At 40.5% G+C, this 18,895-nt stretch overlaps 1 non-coding gene across 1 annotated transcript; it reads right to left on the bottom strand.

The window, feature by feature from the left end:
• Positions 1–14,674: 14,674 nt before the first annotated feature.
• On the bottom strand, positions 14,675–14,808 carry LOC112443639 (small nucleolar RNA SNORA70). Its single transcript, XR_003032042.1, has one exon. It is a non-coding gene; the product is annotated as a small nucleolar RNA SNORA70 (small nucleolar RNA).
• Positions 14,809–18,895: the final 4,087 nt, after the last annotated feature.

Genomic DNA, 18,895 nt, shown 5'->3' with positions numbered 1-18,895 from the left:
TTACACTGCAGTCTCTTTGCTGTTCATCCAATATAGTTTACAGTAATTGTCTGAAACTTTCCCAGTTTTATCATCAATAATGCTTCTTCATAAGAAGTAGATACCCTTTTTCTAAATTACTGAAAGCAAGTTCTTTCTTTTTCTCTCAAGTATTTGGATATAAGCATAACTGTTTTAGAAACTTTTTTAAAAATCAAGAGTTTAAAAAAGAAAATATGTGACAGGTTAGTTTTTAAATAACTACCAAGTTCTTTTGGATTTAAATTTTTATTTGATACTGATTCCTTATGATTGCTGAACATATGCATGTCCTCAGATTACTGGGACCCTGTATCACTTAGGGTTCTACCAGAAAAGCAGAACCAGCGGGAGATCTAGGTTAAGAGATTTATTGCAAGGAATTGCTTATGCAATTGTGGGAGTTGGCCAGGCGAGTCTGAAATCTGTAGTACAGGATGTCAGGAAGGACAGGCTGGAACTCTGTGCCTGAAAGCTTCCATTCACAGGCTAAATCTCTTCTTTATTAGGGAAGCCTCAGTTTCACTCTTAGTCTTTCAATCATTGAATCAGACCCACCCAGATTATCTACTAATATCATACTCTTACTTAAAGTTAACTGTTTATGGACTTTAATCATATTTACAAAATACCTTCACAGCAACACCTAGATTAGACTTTGAATGAGTAACTGGAAATCGGGCCTAGCCAAGTGACACATCTATAGATCATCTCAGGTCCCAAAATGTCCATCCCCAGAGTTTCTCAATGTTGCTTATGATCTAATTTTCTGTCCTTCATACCTTTAATCATAGAGGTTATGTCCATGTTTACCCGCTATTTTTTGATATTTAAATGGGTTGATTCTAACCAACAAAGAAGAGGCAGTATAGTCAGTACAGTCTAAATGTAGGAAATGTGTGTTCGTACAAACCATACATGGTGGTATTAATTATTTTAAAGCTTTGAAGCTGTTAATTAATTAAAGCTTTTAATTATTTTAAAGCTTTGAACTAACTTTGCTGGTTCAGACTTTATATTTAATCAAAAGCCTTCAAAGACCAATATTCTCTGAATTTAAAGTATAACCAAGAAATCTTGGTTTATAGAGTGTTGTGAACTAGTCATTTCCTGCTAATTTTTTTGGTCTGTGCTGAAATTATAATTAAAAAATTTGTACATATTTGTTCAACATTATCATGAAAGTATAATTTCAGCATTAAATCTACTTCCACCTTTTCTTACTCACTGTAATTAGTCTTTTTATTTGCTTCACTATATCATGTTAAGGATTTAAGTCAAAGCCTTAATGTATATTAAAAATAAAAAAATTCAGTTATAAATATTGCCACAGAGTATTAATTTTACAATCTGTAAGGGAATTTAAAGATTCTTTTCAGTTTTAGTTATAACAAGAGATATATGGTGGTGGTGGTTTAGTCGCTAAGTCATGTCCAACTCTTGTGACCCCATGGACTGTAGCCTGCCAGGCTCCTCTGTCCATGAGATTCTCCAGGCAAGAATACTGAAGTGGATTGATATTTCCTTCTCCAAGAGATATGTAATAATTGGCATTTTCACATTAGAAAAAGGATCTAGATACGTTTATTAGTTCACTGAAAGGTTGAACATTTTGTCATATCATTTGACACTTAATTGTTCATAAGATGGTCATCCAGATGAGGTAGAATAAACTTACTTTAGCTTTTCAGAGTATCATAAACATGAAAAACCCAAAATATTAAATCTTCAAAAGGAATTCATGGGCCCATGAAAATATGTCACAGATTCCAGAATAGTCTACCCTTCTACTCAAACTGCCTTGGCTATAGGAAACAGAAAATTACAGATCTCATATATTCTGCTTTATGATTGAATGTTACTATGAATTTGAAATAATTGCTATGGAATTAGTCTCATTATATTCCATGATTTTCATTGTTCTGGAGGTTCCAAGTGATCAAGCATTATTTTAGCCAGTAATAATAGTAATCAACTGTTCCAAATTTGGCCTTGGAATACGGAATGAAGCAGGGCAAAGGCTAATAGAATTTTGCCAAGAGAATGCACTGGTCATAGCAAACACTCTCTTCTAACAACACAAGAGAAGACTCTTGTCTAACACATGGACATCACCAGATGGTCAACACAGAGATCAGATTGATTCTATTCTTTGGAGCCAAAGATGGAGAAGCTCTACATAGTCAGCAAAAACAAGACTGGGAGCTGACTGTGGCTCAGATCATGAACTCCTTATTGCCAAATTCAGACTTAAAGAAAGTAGGGAAAACCACTAGACCATTCAGGTATAACCTAAATCAAATCCCTTATGATTATACAGTGGAAGTGAGAAATAGATTTAAGGGACTAGATCTGATAGACAGAGTGCCTGATGAACTATGGACGGAGATTCGTGACAATGTACAGGAGACAGGGATCATGACCATCCCCATGGAAAAGAAATGCAAAAAAGCAAAATGGCTGTCTGGGGAGGCCTTACAAATAGCTGTGAAAAGAAGAGAAGTGAAAAGCAAAGGAGAAAAGGAAAGATATAAGCATTTGAATGCAGAGTTCCAAAGAATAGCAAGAAGAGATAAGAAAGCCTTCCTCAGTGATCAATGCAAAGAAATAGAGGAAAACAACAGAATGGGAAAGACTAGAGATCTCTTCAAGAAAATTAGAGATACCAAGGGAACATTTCATGCAAAGATGGGCTCAGTAAAGGACAGAAATGGTATGGACCTAACAGAAGCAGAAGATATTAAGAAGTGGTGGCAAGAATACACAGAAGAACTGTACAAAAAGATCTTCATGACCAAGACAATCACGATGGTATGATCACTCACCTAGAGCCAGACATCCTGGAATGTGAAGTCAAGTGGGCCTTAGAACGCATCACTATGAAGAAAGCTAGTGGAGGTGATGGGATTCCAGTGGAGCTATTTCAAATCTTGAAAGATGATGCTGTGAAAGTGCTGCACTCAATATGTCAGCAAATCTGGAAAACTCAGCAGTGGCCACAGGACTGGAAAAGGTCAGTTTTCATTCCAATCCCAAAGAAAGGCAATGCCAAAGAATGCTCAAACTACCGCACAATTGCACTCATCTCACACGCTAGCAAAGTAATGCTCAAAATTCTCCAAGCCAGGCTTCAGCAATATGTGAACCGTGAACTTCCAGATGTTCAAGCTGGTTTTAGGAAAGGCAGAGGAATCAGGGATCAAATTGCCAACATCCGCTGGATCATGGAAAAAGCAAGAGAGTTCCAGAAAAACATCTATTTCTGCTTTATTGACTATGCCAAAGACCTTGACTGTGTGGATCACAACAAACTGTGGAAAATTCTGAAAGAGATGGGAATACCAGACCACCTGATCTGCCTCTTGAGAAATTTGTATGCAGATCAGGAAGCAACAGTTAGAACTGGACATGGAACAACAGACTGGTTCCTAATAGGAAAAGGAGTACGTCAAGGCTGTATATTGTCGCCCTGCTTATTTAACTTATATGCAGAGTACATCATGAGAAACCCTGGGCTGGAAGAAGCACAAGCTGGAATCAAGATTGCTGGGAGAAATATCAATCACCTCAGATATGCAGATGATACCACCCTTATGGCAGAAAGTGAAGAGGAACTACAAAGCCTCTAGATGAAAGTGAAAGAGGAGAGTGAAAAAATTGGCTTAAAGCTCAACATTCAGAAAACGAAGATTATAGCATCTGGTCCCATCACTTCATGGGAAATAGATAGGGAAACAGTGGAAACAGTGTCAGACTTTATTTTTTTGGGCTCCAAAATCACTGCAGACGGTGACTGCAGCCATGAAATTAAAAGACGCTTACTCCTTGGAAGAAAAGTTATGACCAACCTAGACAGCATATTAAAAAGCAGAGACATTACTTTGCCAACAAAGGTTCGTCTAGTCAAGGCTATGGTTTTTCCAGTGGTCATGTATGGATGCGAGAGTTGGACTGTGAAGAAAGCTGAGCACTGAAGAATTGATGCTTTTGAACTGTGGTGTTGGAAAAGACTCTTGAGAGTCCCTTGGACTGCAAGGAGATCCAACCAGTCCATTCTGACAAAATCAGCCCTGGGTGTTCTTTCGAAGGACTGATGCTAAAGCTGAAACTCCAGTACTTTGGCCACCTCATGGGAAGAGTTGACTCATTGGAAAAGACTCTGATGCTGGGAGGGATTGGAGCCAGGAGGAAAAGGGGACAACAGAGGATGAGATGGGTGGACGGCATCACCGACTCAATGGACGTGAGTTTGAGTGAATTCTGGGAGATGGTGATGGACAGGGAGGCCTGGTGTGCTGCGATTCATGGGGTCGCAGTCGGACATGACTGAGCGACTGAACTGAACTGAATTGAACTGAACTGAATAGTAATCAACTGTAAGGAGTTTGTAAAATTTTTACTTCTTCAGATTTCTTATGGTTAGAAAATAGCCTTATTCTAGTGATTGGTAAGCTGGAGTGTCAATGCATCCCTCTAGCATCTGGAGGGAAGGAGGCATCCAGGCCTCAGGAGGAAGTAAGGCTACTCAGTGAGAGAGAGGGAAGAATTTAACTGTCCAAGAATAGGAGGAAGAAGAGTGGAATGAAGAAAACATGAAATAGGAAAGAAGAGAGGGTACATTGGTGAGACTGAGAGGTCACGCACTCTCCAGTCTGTGAGCCACTCATCTCCAATAAGGGAAAGCTTTGTTTTTATTTTTCTATACATACCACCAATGGGTTGAATTTCTTATCTGGATTATGTAGGGTGTTATTTCAAGACACAAATGCAGGTGTAGGAACTGGGCACAGCAAAGACCTAGTTAACATTTAGCTGTCTGCATTTGTTGGATTGTTTAATTTAATTCCCCAACAAATCTGTGGGCTAAGCATAACTCTTACCCCACTTTCTGGATAGAGCATTGGAGCTTCCAGAATCCAGTGGAAAAGTGGCCTCAGTGTCTGTCTCCTCGCTAAACTCCCTCTGCTCTTTTCCTCCAAATGCCCTGCTTCCTTGTTTGTCCAAACAAGTCTTTTAAAATAAGCTCTTGTAGTATTCTCTCCTTTTACAGTAAGTCAGTGTCTTCTCTTTCACCATGATTTGACATTTCTCACTTGGCCCCTAGTTTAGGGAATGAAGTTGCTATATCAAAGTGGCATCTTGCCAATGACCTCCCGAGGCTGCAGAACCATAGCATCAAAAGAACTCCATTTCAGGGGCTCCTGGTGCTACACAAAATGCTTGTTGTTTGCTCTAAGCAATGAACTTTCATTATTGAAGGCAGGCTGAAGATTCGAGGGTCAAGCTGTAGGTGAGAATGGGATTATGTTTCCCATAAGAGCCTTAGTTGTAGGAAAGTTTCTGCAAGCCTCTCAAAGAGTTTTGAACAAGTTTCTTCTTTATTGAGGCCTTTGTATAGATCATAACCAGCTTTTAAAACAGTTCCATGGTCCAAAGAAAAAGCCTGAGTAGTAGCAGAATGAGCAAGATTAGCTTCATCACAGTCATTCAAATTGTCCTTTTAGATTGAGATATATGCATTTTGTGCTACATGTGTTTCCTCTAGGAAGAAGTTTAATGTATAAACAATAAAAAATTAACAAATGTTCAGTTACTGAATTTAAATTGGTTTTGAATTTGTGAGTTTAGAAAAATACTCTGGGTAAATCTAGATGCTACAAAATTTGGTTCAAAAGATCTGTCCAGTTCTCTGTAGCAAGACTTCACTGATACGCCATATGCTCCATTTGTCACATGCTATCATTAAAGTACTCATTAAAATGCATATCTGGAGGGCCAGATGTTTCATTTTTATTATACACCATTTTCTTCATATTTATAATCCATGTGTGTTTATATAATGCCTAAAATTTTGTGAAATTTTTAATATACTTATGCATATGCTTTTGTATCTGTAAAATCTATATGGACATTTTTTATATCTATATACACACATACAGAAATAGATTTTTTGAGTATGGACCTGTGAATTTATTCCATTCTATTTAAAAAATACATTCTCTTGTTCAGAAGTCAAGCTATCATATACCAATATACATGAAAACAAATCACTCCCTTCCATTTCTCTCTGTTATCTTTTCTTTTCCTTCATTTCAAAATATGGCTTGTGGGGCACCTGATGAAAGGGAAATGCTGTTAAAGGAGCCACATGAAGGGGCATGAAAACAGAGACTTTAGCTCTCCAGACATGACAATTAATGCTTGAATCACCAGACTTTTAAACAAAAAAATTTTGTTATTGGTTCCAATTGAAATCATTGAGCAGTCCCTTCTCTAATCTAGGAGTAGTGTTCTCTCCTAGAGAGAGAAATAAAGTAACACTAGATAAAAACACAGATTTGTCTTTTAAGCTGTGTTAGGTTTTTTTGTGGGGAAAGACACAAGTTGAGAATAAAACAATGATAGTATTTTTCATTTTCACTTTTTCCTCTAAAGTGGAGAATCGATTAAAACTTATATTGCAAAAAGTGTGGGGGGGCGGTGGGAAGGAAATTGATCATATACATCAAATCTTCCCTTAAGTTTTAATGGGTTGACTAAAAAAGGACCAATTAGCTTCTGTTTCTTATCCCCACAAGATTATAGCATTGTATGTAGTAAAATTAACTCAACACACTTTACCAGTTTGACCAAGTAAATTACTACTCATCCTGGATGAGTGGGTGAGTAATTCTTTGCAAGATTGTTAATCACTCTATAATTCCCAGAGTCACATGGCTCAATGATAAGATAATCATTAGTTATTAATATCAAAATGGTTCTTCTTACAAGACCATGTTGTTCGTGATGGGGCATTCTGTACCACTGTATCATGTTGAAGAGAGAAGCTGCCTTTTAACTTAGCTTGAAGTGAGTATTGTCTCACTTATGTTGAAGTGAGTCCTACTTAAAACATGTTTTACTTCCTGATTTTGTGAATCAGATTAGTACCAGTTGCTTCTTGACTTCCCTGGTGGCTCAGACAGTAAAGAATCTGCCCGCAATGCAGGAGATGTGGGTTTGATCCCTGAGTCAGGAAGATCCCCTGGGGAAGGGAATGGCTACCCACTCCAATATTCTTGCCTGGAGAATCCCATGGACAGAAGAGCCTGGTGGGCTACAGTCCATGGGGACACAGCTGAGTGACTAACACTTCTTAACGCAATTCTAACCACATAATCATTGGAGTGTCTCAGTGTGGATAAAGCACCTGAAAATCCTGAATCTGATACCTTCCTCACACCTACCTCTTTCATAGCATTGGCTATCACCACCTTTCATCACAGGTCGATCTTAGGTAATGAGGTATTAGCAATTAGTGCCTCATTATCATAAGCCTCTCTTGGAACCCCACCCTCCTCATAGAAGGATGATGCTGTTATTTTTGCCATGAGTTGGCTTCAGTTTCCCAACTTATTTCACATTTCCACCCAGGTTAAATGCACACACTTGCCATGTTTTCTTATCCGTGCTTGCCTGTTGGAGAACAGGTTTTGCAAACCCAGAGACTTGGGTTCAAATCACTGTCCTTACACTCATTAGCTGTGTAACCCAGAAAAGCTACTTGACCTGTGCCTCCTTATCTATACAGCAGAGGCTATAATCTGACATCACAAATTTATTATGAAGATTAGATCCTAGCTGTGATGGGCATCTCATAGCATCTAATTGAAAAAGTCAATGATGAGGAAAAAATAAGTTGTCACTGATGCTATAAACAAAATTTGGAGGTGAAGGACTAAAATTATGGATCTGGTTCCCATAAAAATTCCTAAACTATTTCATTTCATCATTAACTCAATTCCACATTGTTTTCTCCCATTCAAAACAAGTTTCCGGTCTCAACATGAATTTGTCGTCCTGCTACTTTTTTTGTCTTCTCACAGCCTCAATTTCATCCCATCTGTTTCTTTAGAAGAGTTGCCAGAAACTTGCCATTCTAAATCTTCAGTATAGCATCCTCTGATCTTCAGTGTTAAGGTCCCCCACTCTCCAAACTTTGTTGTCTACCACTTCAAACCAGCTCTTAGATTTAATCAGGCCAGAGTTCTCACCATTCTCCAGGGATGTAGGATTAATCTCTAACCTTTAATTTTGATAGGGTACAGTCCTTTTCTTCAAGGGGCTCGGAATATAGTTGAGGAGGTCAACTGACTGTGGCATAGGCTAATTCAGGAGTTGACTCTGAACGGAGGTCTATGATAAAACAGATGGAGGGGTGATTAATTCAGCCAGGAGTGGGGGTGTGGTGGGTGGAGGGGCTGGGAAAGGCTTCAGAGACAGAGTAACAGTTGAGTCAGTCATTTAAGGAGCATGATTTTATTTTGGGCAGAGGGAGACTAGTAACCAAAGCTTGAAAGTAGATAGTCCTCATCCAAGGCATTACAGCAGATGGCAGGAGGCATGGCTGAGACTGGAGAGACGACACCTGATGAGGCTGGCAAGGACCAGGCTGAGAAGTTCTTTGATGCTCTACCAAGAAGCCTGAAAAGAGTAGTGTTCCTTTTTCCTGAATTCCTGGTGTAGTTATTCTTTGTGTATTTATTTTTAGCATTAAAAAAATTTAATCCATGTGATTTGTAGGCCCCTGGAGAATCAGAAAAAACTGTGAAGCTCTCCCCATTTCTCCTTAGCTCTCCCCATTTCTCCTTAGCTCTCCCCATGCAGTGCAGTACACAGGACTGGAGGTAGCATGACCCAGAGAGGAAACGTACAGACACAGAGTTTGGGTTCCCTTTCTGCTGTTTCCATTGACCCCACTTCTAACTGGGTGAACTTAGGCAAGTTAAAGCATGTCTGTGAATGTTACTTTCTTCCTCTGAACATGGGGATGATGCCAGTTTCTATATAATTGACCTCATATAATGATTCAATAAAAGTGTCACAAATGTTTGCTACTCAGTTATTCAGTAAACATTAATTGACCATCTACTGCAGGATGAGACCTGTGCTAGATTCATATTATACAGTGATTAGTTGAATATATAAGACTTTAAGATCTAGTATTTATTATTATTATTACTGTAGACCTTTAACGTGTGTGTGTGTGTGTGTGCTCAGTCGCTCAGTCATATCCAACTCTTTGTGACCCCATGGACATGGCTCACGAGGCTTCTCAGTCCATGGAATTTTCCTGGCAAGAGTACTGGAGTGGGTTGCCATTTCCTACTTCACAGTATCTTCCTGACTCGGGGATTAAACCCATGTCTCTTGAGTCTCCTGAATTGGCAGGTAGATTATTTACCACTGTGCCACCTGGAAAGTCCTTTAATAAATACTATTTAAAAATTAATGTATTTTTGCCACATTAATATCTTACCTGTGGTTGGATCAATTCCCTCTTGCCCTGGTCCTGGAGTGTGTTATTTGACTGTTTGACTGACAAAAATTGCCACATCCAACATTTAATAGAGCCCACCAATTACAGTGGCCACAGGACTGGAAAAGGTCAGTTTTCATTCCAATCCCTAAGAAAGGCAATGCCAAAGAATGCTCAAACTACCGCACAATTGCACTCATCTCACACGCTACTAAAGTAATGCTCAAAATTCTCCAAGCCAGGCTTCAACAATACATGAATCGTGAACTTCCAGATGATCAAGCTGGTTTTAGAAAAGGCAGAGGAACCAGAGACCAAATTGCCAACATCCACTGGATCATCGAAAAAGCAAGAGAGTTCCAGAAAAACATCTATTTCTGCTTTATTGACTATGCCAAAGCCTTTGACTGTGTGGATCACATTAAACTGTGGAAAATTCTGAAAGAGATGGGAATACCAGACCACCTGATCTGCCTCTTGAGAAATCTGTATGCAGATCAGGAAGCAACAGTTAGAACTGGACATGGAACAACAGACTGGTTCCAAATAGGAAAAGAAGTACGTCAAGGCTGTATATTGTCACCCTGCTTATTTAACTTATATGCAGAGTACATCATGAGAAACGCTGGGCTGGAAGAAGCACAAGCTGGAATCAAGATTGCTGGGAGAAATATCAATCACCTCAGATATGCAGATGACACCACCCTTATGGCAGAAAGTGAAGAGGAACTAAAAAGCCTCTTGATAAAAATGAAAGAGGAGAGTGAATAAGTTGGCTTAAAACTCAACATTCAGAAAACAAAGATCATGGCATCTGGTGCCATCACTTCATGGGAAATAGATGGGGAAACAGTGGAAACAGGGTCAGACTTTATTTTTTAGGGCTCCAAAATCACTGCAGATGGTAACTGCAGCCATGAAATTAAACGACACTTACTCCTTGGAAGAAAAGTTATGACCAACCTAGATAGCATATTCAAAAGCAGAGACATTACTTTGCCAACAAAGGTTCGTCTAGTCAAGGCTATGGTTTTTCCAGTGGTCATGTATGGATATGAGAGTTGGACTGTGAAGAAAGCTGAGTGCCGAAGAATTGATGCTTTTGAGCTGTGGTGTTGGAGAAGACTCTTGAGAGTCCCTTGGACTGCAAGGAGATCCAACCAGTCCATTCTGAAGGAGTTCAGTCCTGGGATTTCTTTGGAAGGACTGATGCTGAAGCTGAAACTCCAGTACTTTGGCCACCTCATGGGAAGAGTTGACTCATTGGAAAAGACTCTGATGCTGGGAGGGATTGGGGGCAGGAGGAGAAGGGGACGACAGAGGATGGGATGGCTGGATGGCATCACTGACTTGATGGATGTGAGTCTGAGTGAACTTCGGGAGTTGGTGATGGACAGGGAGGCCTGGCGTTCTGCGATTCATGGGGTCGCAAAGAGTCAGACACGACTGAGCGACTGAACTGAACTGAACTCTGCATGTAACTTAAATAAGCAGGGTGACAATATACAGCTTTGATGTACTCCTTTCCCAGTTTGGAACCAGTCTGTTGTTCCATGTCCAGCTCTAACTTTTGCTTCTTGACCTGCATACAGATTTCTCAGGGGGCAGGTCAGATGGTCTGGTATTCCCATCTCTTTCAGAATTTTCCACAGATTGTTGAGATCCACACAGTCAAAGGCTTTGGTATAGTCAATAAAGCAGAAGTACATGTTTTTCTGGAACTGTCTTGCTTTTTCGATGCTGCAATGCATAGACATCACCAGATGGTCAAACCAAAATCAGATTGATTCTATTCTTTGCAGCCAAAGATGGAGAAGCTACAGTCAGCAAAAACAAGACTGGGAGCTGACTGTGGCTTGGATCATGAACTCCTTATTGCCAAATTCAGACTGAAATTGAAGAAAGCAGAGAACACCACCTGAATAAACCATTCAGGTATGACCTAAATCAAATCTGTTATGACTACACAGTGGAAGTGAGAAATAGATTTAAGGGACTAGATCTGATAGATAGAGTGCCTGATGAACTATGGATGGAGGTTTGTGACATTGTATAGGAGACAGGGATCAAGACCATCCCCAAGAAAAAGAAATGCAAAAAAGCAAAATGGCTGTCTGAGGAGGCCTCACAAATAGCTGTGAAAAGAAGGGAAGAGAAAAGCAAAGGAGAAAAGGAAAGATATACCCACTTGAATGCAGAGTTCCAAAGAATAGCAAGGAGAGATAAGAAAGCCTACCTCAGCAATCAATGCAAAGAAATAGGGAAACAACAGAATGGGAAAGACTAGAGATCTCTTCAAGAAAATTAGAGATACCAAGGGAACATTTCATGCAAAGATGGGCTCAATAAAGGACAGAAATGATATGGACCTAACAGAAGCAGAAGATATTAAGAAGAGGTGACAAGAATACACAGAAGAACTGTACAAAAAGATCTTCATGACCCAGATAATCACGATGGTGTGATCACTGACCTAGAGCCAGACATCCTGGAATGTGAAGTCAAGTGGGTCTTAGGAAGCATCACTACGAACAAAGCTAGTGGAGGTGATGGAATACCAGTTTCTATTTCAAATCCTGGAAGATGATGCTGTGAAAGTGTTGCACTCAATATATCAGCAAATTTGGAAAACTCAGCAGTGGCCACAGGACTGGAAAAGGTCAGTTTTCATTCCAACCCCAAAGAAAGGCAATGCTAAAGAATGCTCAAACTACCGCACAATTGCACTCATCTCACACGCTAGTAAAGATCATGGCATCTGGTCCCAACACTTCATGGCAAATAGGTGGGAAAACAGTGGAAACAGTAGCTGGCTTTATTTTTGGGGGTCTGGTATTCCCATCTCTTTCAGAATTTCCCACAGTTTATTGTGATCCACACAGTCAAAGTCTTTGGCATAGTCTAAAGCAGAAATAGATGTTTTTCTGGAACTCTCTTGCTTTTTTGATGATCCAGAGGATGTTGGCAATTTGATCTCTGATTCCTCTGCCTTTTCCAAGACCAGCTTTAACATCTGGAAGTTCATGGTTCAAGTAGTGTTGAAGCCTGGCTTGGAGAATTTTGAGCATTACTTGGCTAGTGTGTGAGATGAATGCAATTGTGCGGTAGTTTGAGCATTCTTTGGCATTGCCTTTCTTTGGGGTTGGAATGAAAACTGACATTTTCCAGTCCTGTGGCCACTGTTGAGTTTTCCAAATTTGCTGATATTGAGTACAGCACTTTCATAGCATCATCTTTCAGGATTTGAAATAGTTCAACTGGAATTCCATCACCTCCACTAGCATTGTTCATAGTGATGCTTCCTAAGGCCTACTTGACTTCACATTCTGGGATGTCTGGCTCTGGGTGAGTTTTACACCATCGTGATTATCTGGGCCATGAAAATCATTTTTGTATAGTTCTTCTTTGTATTCTTGCCACCTCTTCTTATAACTTCTGCTTCTGTTAGGTCTATACCATTTCTGTCTTTTATTGTGCCCATCTTTGCATGAAATGTTCTCTTGTTATCTCTTGATCTTTTCTTAAAGAGATCTCTAGTCTTTACCATTGTATTGTTTTTCTCTATTTGTTTGCACTGATCTCTTAGGAAGGCTTTCTTATCTCTCCTTGCTATTCTTTGGAACTCTGCATTCAGTTGGGTATAATTTTCCTTTTCTCCTTTGCTTTTTGCTTTAGGCCTCCTCAGACAGTCATTTTGTATTTTTGCATTTCTTTTCCTTGGGCATGGTCTTGAGCCCTGCCTCCTGTACAATGTTATCAACCTTCTTCCATAGTTCTTCAGGCACTCTATCAGATCTAATCCTTTGAATCTATTTATCACTTCCACTGTATAATCGTAAGAGAGTTCATTTACCAGAATGCTGATAAGTTGCTTCAGTCGTGTTCGACTTTGTGTGACCCCAGAGATGGCAGCCCACCAGGTTCCCCCATCCCTGGGATTCTCCAGGCAAGAACACTGGAGTGGGTTGCCATTTCCTTCTCCAATGCATGAAAGTGAAAAGTGAAAGTGAAGTCGCTCAGTCGTGTCCGACTCTTCACGACCTCATGGACTGCAGCCTACCAGGCTCCTCCATCCATGGGATTTTCCAGACAAGAGTACTGGAGTGGGGTGCCATCACCTTCCCCGAATGGTCTAGTGGTTTTCTCTACTTTCTTCAATTTAAGTCTGAATTTGCCAATAAGGAGTTCATGGTCTGTGCCACAGTCAGCTCCTCGTCTTGTTTTTGCTGACCGTATACAGCTTCTCCTTCTTTGGCTGCAAAGAATAGAATCAATCAGATTTTGGTATTGACCATCTAGTGATGTCCATGTGTAGAGTCTTCTCTTGTGTTTTGGAAGAGGGTGTTTCCTATGACCAATGTGTTCTCTTAACAAAACTCTATTAGCCTTTTCCCTGCTTCATTCTGTACTCCAAGGCCAAATTTGCCTGTTATTCCAGGTATTTCTTGACTTCCTGCTTTTGCATTCCAGTCCTCTATAATGAAAAGGACATTTTTGGGGGTGTTAGTTCTAGAAGGGTTTGTACGTCTTCATAGAACTGTTCAGCTTCTTCAGCATTACTGGTCAGGGCATAGACTTGGATTACTATGATATTGAATGGTTTGTCTTGGAAATGTGTTCTTTCATGTATTGTATTGTTCTAACTTTGTGTATTTGCTGCTCAGTTTAGTTTTTGCTTAAAAAATATATTTTTCATCAACTGTGTGTCCTGGGTCCAGCATATTGCTGGTTGCCAAATTTTTCTTTCTTCCCTCAGGGGAAATCTTAAAGTATCTGTCAGTAACATCCCAGTCTATAGTCAGGAGTGAGGCACAAACCTATATCTTCCTCTATGCAAAAAATAAAACAGAATTCATTATCTTTCATCATCTTGTACATTTTCTCCAACATTTTCCTTTTGGTTGGTCTAAAAGTTACTTTAAGTTCTATTTTTTCTTTTTTGGACAGGAAGGTAGGATTTACTGGTGGGCATGATTAAATAGGGACAGCCCCAAAACTCTCATGAGTATAGGGCCCACCGTTTGTCCAGAGGGCCACAATTATGGCTATATTTGACCTCACAGCCATCTGGGATGAGCTGCTTTTCTGCCACCATATTTTCAAATTCATCCACATTAAACTTAGTAAATCCCTACTTCTTGGAAATGTGGATCTTCTAGCGACCAGGGAACTTGAACATGGTGCTGTAGAGGGCCTCAATCACATGCGCCATGTACTGCAAATTGGTGCGGATGGACATTATGACTCGGCCCATGTGGACCCTGGCCACTCTGTCCTAGGGCTTTCCAAAGGCACTATGCATACCTGTCTGAAGCCTAGACTGGGGACAGCATGCTAGTCATGAATGGCCACTGGAAAGGTTGTCTCCAAGGTCCTTTGGAAACCGGTACAGGCATCAGTCTGTGTACATGACCAAGGAGGCTGCTATTTTCAGCCATTGCACACTGGGCCTCAGTGGGGAAAAGAGCACGGTGGGCTTGCTTCTGCTGCTGCTGCTAAGTCGCTTCAGTCGTGTCCGACTCTGTGCGACCCCAGAGACGGCAGCCCACCAGGCTCCCCCGTCCCTGGGATTCTCCAGGCAAGAACACTGGAGTGGGTTGCCATTTCCTTCTCCAATTCATGAAATTGAAAGTGAAGTTGCTCAGTCATGTCCAACTCTTAGCGACCCCATGGACTGCAGCCTACCAGGCTCCTCCGTCCATGGGATTTTCCAGGCAAGAATACTGGAGTAGGGTGCCATTGCCTTCTCCGACAGTGGTCTTAATAGACTGCAAACTCCAGTTCTGTTTTGATCAGAGGTTATGATCCCTATTTATGTAAGCTATAGCTTCCAAGAGTAATGCTAAGCAAGGCCTTTTCCTCAATGGAATTTTAAAAGATGGTTTTAAACTCAAATTTAAAATGAAATCAGAAGATTGGGATTAACATATACATACTACTATATATAAAATAGATGATCAACAAGGACCTACTATATAGCACAGGAAACTCTACTTGATACTCTGTGATAACCTACATGGGAAAAAATCTGCAAAAGAATAGACGTATATACACATATAATTGAATCACTTTGCTGTACACCTGAAACTAACACAACATTGTAAATCAACTACACTCCAATATAAAATAAAAATTAAAAAAATAAAAGGAGATTTGAAAATCTTAAAGAAGCTATAAATGCCAAGACATAGATATTCAGAGTGGGGCAAATATTGGAGATCTGATTGTCTATGTCATCCTACTTAAAGTATTTTGAATTATGTTTTGTGAAAGATTACCCCAGTCTTCAAGGAAATGTAGGTGATGTTAGGAGCTATTGACATTGTGTGCCATCGAGTATAAAGGGATGAATGCTGAATGCTAAGTCACTTTAGTCATGTCCAACTCTTTGTGACCCCATGGACTGTAGCCCGCCAGGCTCCTCTGTCCAAGGGATTCTCCAGGCAAGAATACTGGAATGGGGTGCCATGCCTTCTTCCAGGGTATCTTCCCAACCCAAGGATCAAACCCACATCTTTTCATGTCTCCCACATTGGCAGGCGAGTTCTTTACCACTCGTGCCACCTGGGAAGTCCATATAAAGGAATATCTTACATGTATTAAACACCTAATGTATCATTTTGAGATCACTTTGAAGAAATAGATCTCCTGGGGGTCAGGGATTATAAAAAAATACATTATCTTCATCAGAATATTAGAGGTAGTAGATGAAGGTATATGATCAAGGAGATATCCTGAGAGAGAATCTTGAAATGAAGTTAAAAAAAAAATCTCCATGACTTCACTGAAGAAGTCATGAGCAGCTTCTGGGAAAAACCATCTGGGACCTTCTGAGCTGACCTCTCACCTGCATCAATGGCACAGTGAGTTAATGCTGTTTAACCTGAGATAACCTGAATGAATAAACTGATTCTGTGTCTATAATGTCTCTCTCAATGTATGGAATCATATCCCCAGATCCCACCCTGTTTCTCAGCTGAGTAATGTTTATTTGTGAACCAAACCATCAGTGAGTCGTAAACTGTGACAGATGGCAGAGAAAGAATGCGGGGAAGCAGGAGCTCAAGTCATCAGCAGAGCTGGAGAGAGCCAGATAAATTTTGGACACTGCATCCCAGGAGTGGTGAAGGAGGGTATTTTTGCCATGGCTCTCCGCTGTCTGAAGAGCACCTTGTCTTTAATCTTGTCCAGAAAAAAATTATATATATTCAAGAATGTCTGCCTCATGGAGATTGGGCTTAAAAGGGATTCATCACAGTAGGGAAAGAGCCAGAATTGGAATAGGTATGTGCCAAAGTGGCTCCAGTCAGCCCCAGGCTGGCTGCCATCAATATAGCAGAGTTGGCATGGGGACCAGGAAGCTGAATCAGCACTTGCTCTGGGTTTGAAGGGAAAATTCAAACATTGCTTGAACTTATTTCACAGAGTCTGGAGCAGTCATGGAAAGGCGTGAGGACCAAAGTGGAATTTCACTAGTTTTAACTCAAATATTGTCTTCCATTAAATTCAGCAGCCATTATTGAGCATTGATCATGTGTAAAATATTGTGATATAAAATAGTCTATTCTCTCAAAGCATTTACAATCTAATGTGGGAAAAATGATTGTATAAAAGTCACAATGGAGCAAAAATGCAAGTTCCTTGAAAGAAATATGAACAAAAAACTATACTGGATTCAAAAAGACAGGAGAGAGGATATCCTCTGGGGTATACCTACAAAGCCTTCATGGAAGATGTCAATTTGGGGATAATTTTGAGAGGAAGGTGCTTTAAGAGGGAGGCATGCATCCCAGGTAGAGGAGTTAGCATGAGCAAGCCTGGATGGGAAAGCAGAGGTTATATTTGCATATTGTAATATACACCAATTTGGCATGTGGCCAGGCATTTAATGATAGAATGGTCATGTATGGATGTGAGAGCTGGACTGTGAAGAAAGCTGAGCACTGAAGAATTGATGCTTTTGAACTGTGGTGTTGGAGAAGACTCTTGAGAGTCCTTTGGACTGCAAGGAGATCCAACCAGTCCATTCTGAAGGAGATCAGCCCTGGGATTTCTTTGGAAGGAATGATGCTAAAGCTGAAACTCCAGTACTTTGGCCACCTCATGCGAAGAGTTGACTCATTGAAAAAGACTCTGATGCTGGGAGGGATTGGGGGCAGGAGGAGAAGGGGATGACAGAGGATGGGATGGCTGGATGGCATCACTGACTCGATGGACGTGAGTCTGAGTGAACTCCGGGAGTTGGTGATGGACAGGGAGGCCTGGAGTGTTGCGATTCATGGGGTCGAAAAGAGTTGGACACAGCTGAGTGACTGAACTGAACTGATTGGATTATAAGATTGGACTATATTGGCTACAGGCAGATAGTATAGGCATTGAATATCAGAGGGAACATGTTGTCATTAAGATGTTAAAGCAAAGTTATTCCTAAAAGTTTTTGTGGCAGACTTCTGGATTGTATATACCTTAAATCACAATTAAAATTTGTTATTTATAATGAAATTATATTTATAATATCATTAAGTACTTTATACTTAATTATAAAGTGCCTTGAATAATTCAAGCACAAGTCCTTTTTCTTTTCCCTTAATCACCAGAAATTCCTTTGCTGATTTAGAGATTTCAAGTGCAGTTAGAACTTACTCATTATCTCGTACCCTCAGAGATATCCTGGGTCAGCCTATGTCTCCTTTGACCATGAAGTCTGAAACAACATGGCTCTCCTGTAATAAACACATGACTCCCTGGCCCCCAGGTGAGGGAATCCAGTGTATGTCATTACTGTCACCTACAGGTGACAGCCTTTTATTTTCTGCATGTTTTGTAACCTAGCAAATTATGATAGAAGCCAGCAGTTACTTTTCCCCAAATCAAAGCATTAACTTCACTTTAAACTAAACATTGAAACCTTCTCTAGGATATCTCATGATGGACTGAGCCTCAGAGTGTTTCAGCTGAGCTCTGGCCTCATGGATGTAAAACATCTTAATGACACTTTATTATGAGAGTCACTAGTCCCAGAGTCTGTAATGTGCTCTCGTGCCCTGCCTCTGCCAGAGCAGGCTCTATGTAGCGAAGAAGGTGAGAGAATGTAGGACAAGTCCTACTGGCCTGGCAAGGGTCCCACCTAATTCCTATGACGTGTCCAGAGCAGGTGACACCTTCTGGAAGGTGTGGATAGGCAGCTAATTTTATGGAGAGTAGGAGGTGTGGGTTCAGCTTTTTTTCCAGTAGGGCATTATCTGAATGATATTCATTCTCTCTTGAGTCTGGACTTCACGCAACAGGCAGCTACTGGATGTTATTTTAAAATAAGCAAACACCACCAAAAGATCCTGGCCTGGATCATCGTTTGAGGGGAAGAGCTGGTTGAGAAGTGCTCCTTGGGCAGGATTAACCCAAGAGAAAAATCCAGCAGAAAGAGAAGATCGGTGGGTTTCTTACCCCAGCTCCCAGGAAAGCTATGCCATGAATAGGCTCCTGACCCATTGACACACAGCAAGTTGGACGGGGAACCAATTCTTCTTTTGAGGGGTGGAGGAAAAAAGAGGAATTCTCTTGTTTGTGGCATCTTGAAGG

Source organism: Bos taurus, chromosome 2 (assembly GCF_002263795.3).
Source record: "Bos taurus isolate L1 Dominette 01449 registration number 42190680 breed Hereford chromosome 2, ARS-UCD2.0, whole genome shotgun sequence".
Classification (NCBI taxonomy): Eukaryota; Metazoa; Chordata; class Mammalia; order Artiodactyla; family Bovidae; genus Bos; species Bos taurus.
The sequence above is the reverse complement of the archived record's forward strand: the minus strand, read 5'-3'. Positions and strand labels throughout refer to the sequence as shown.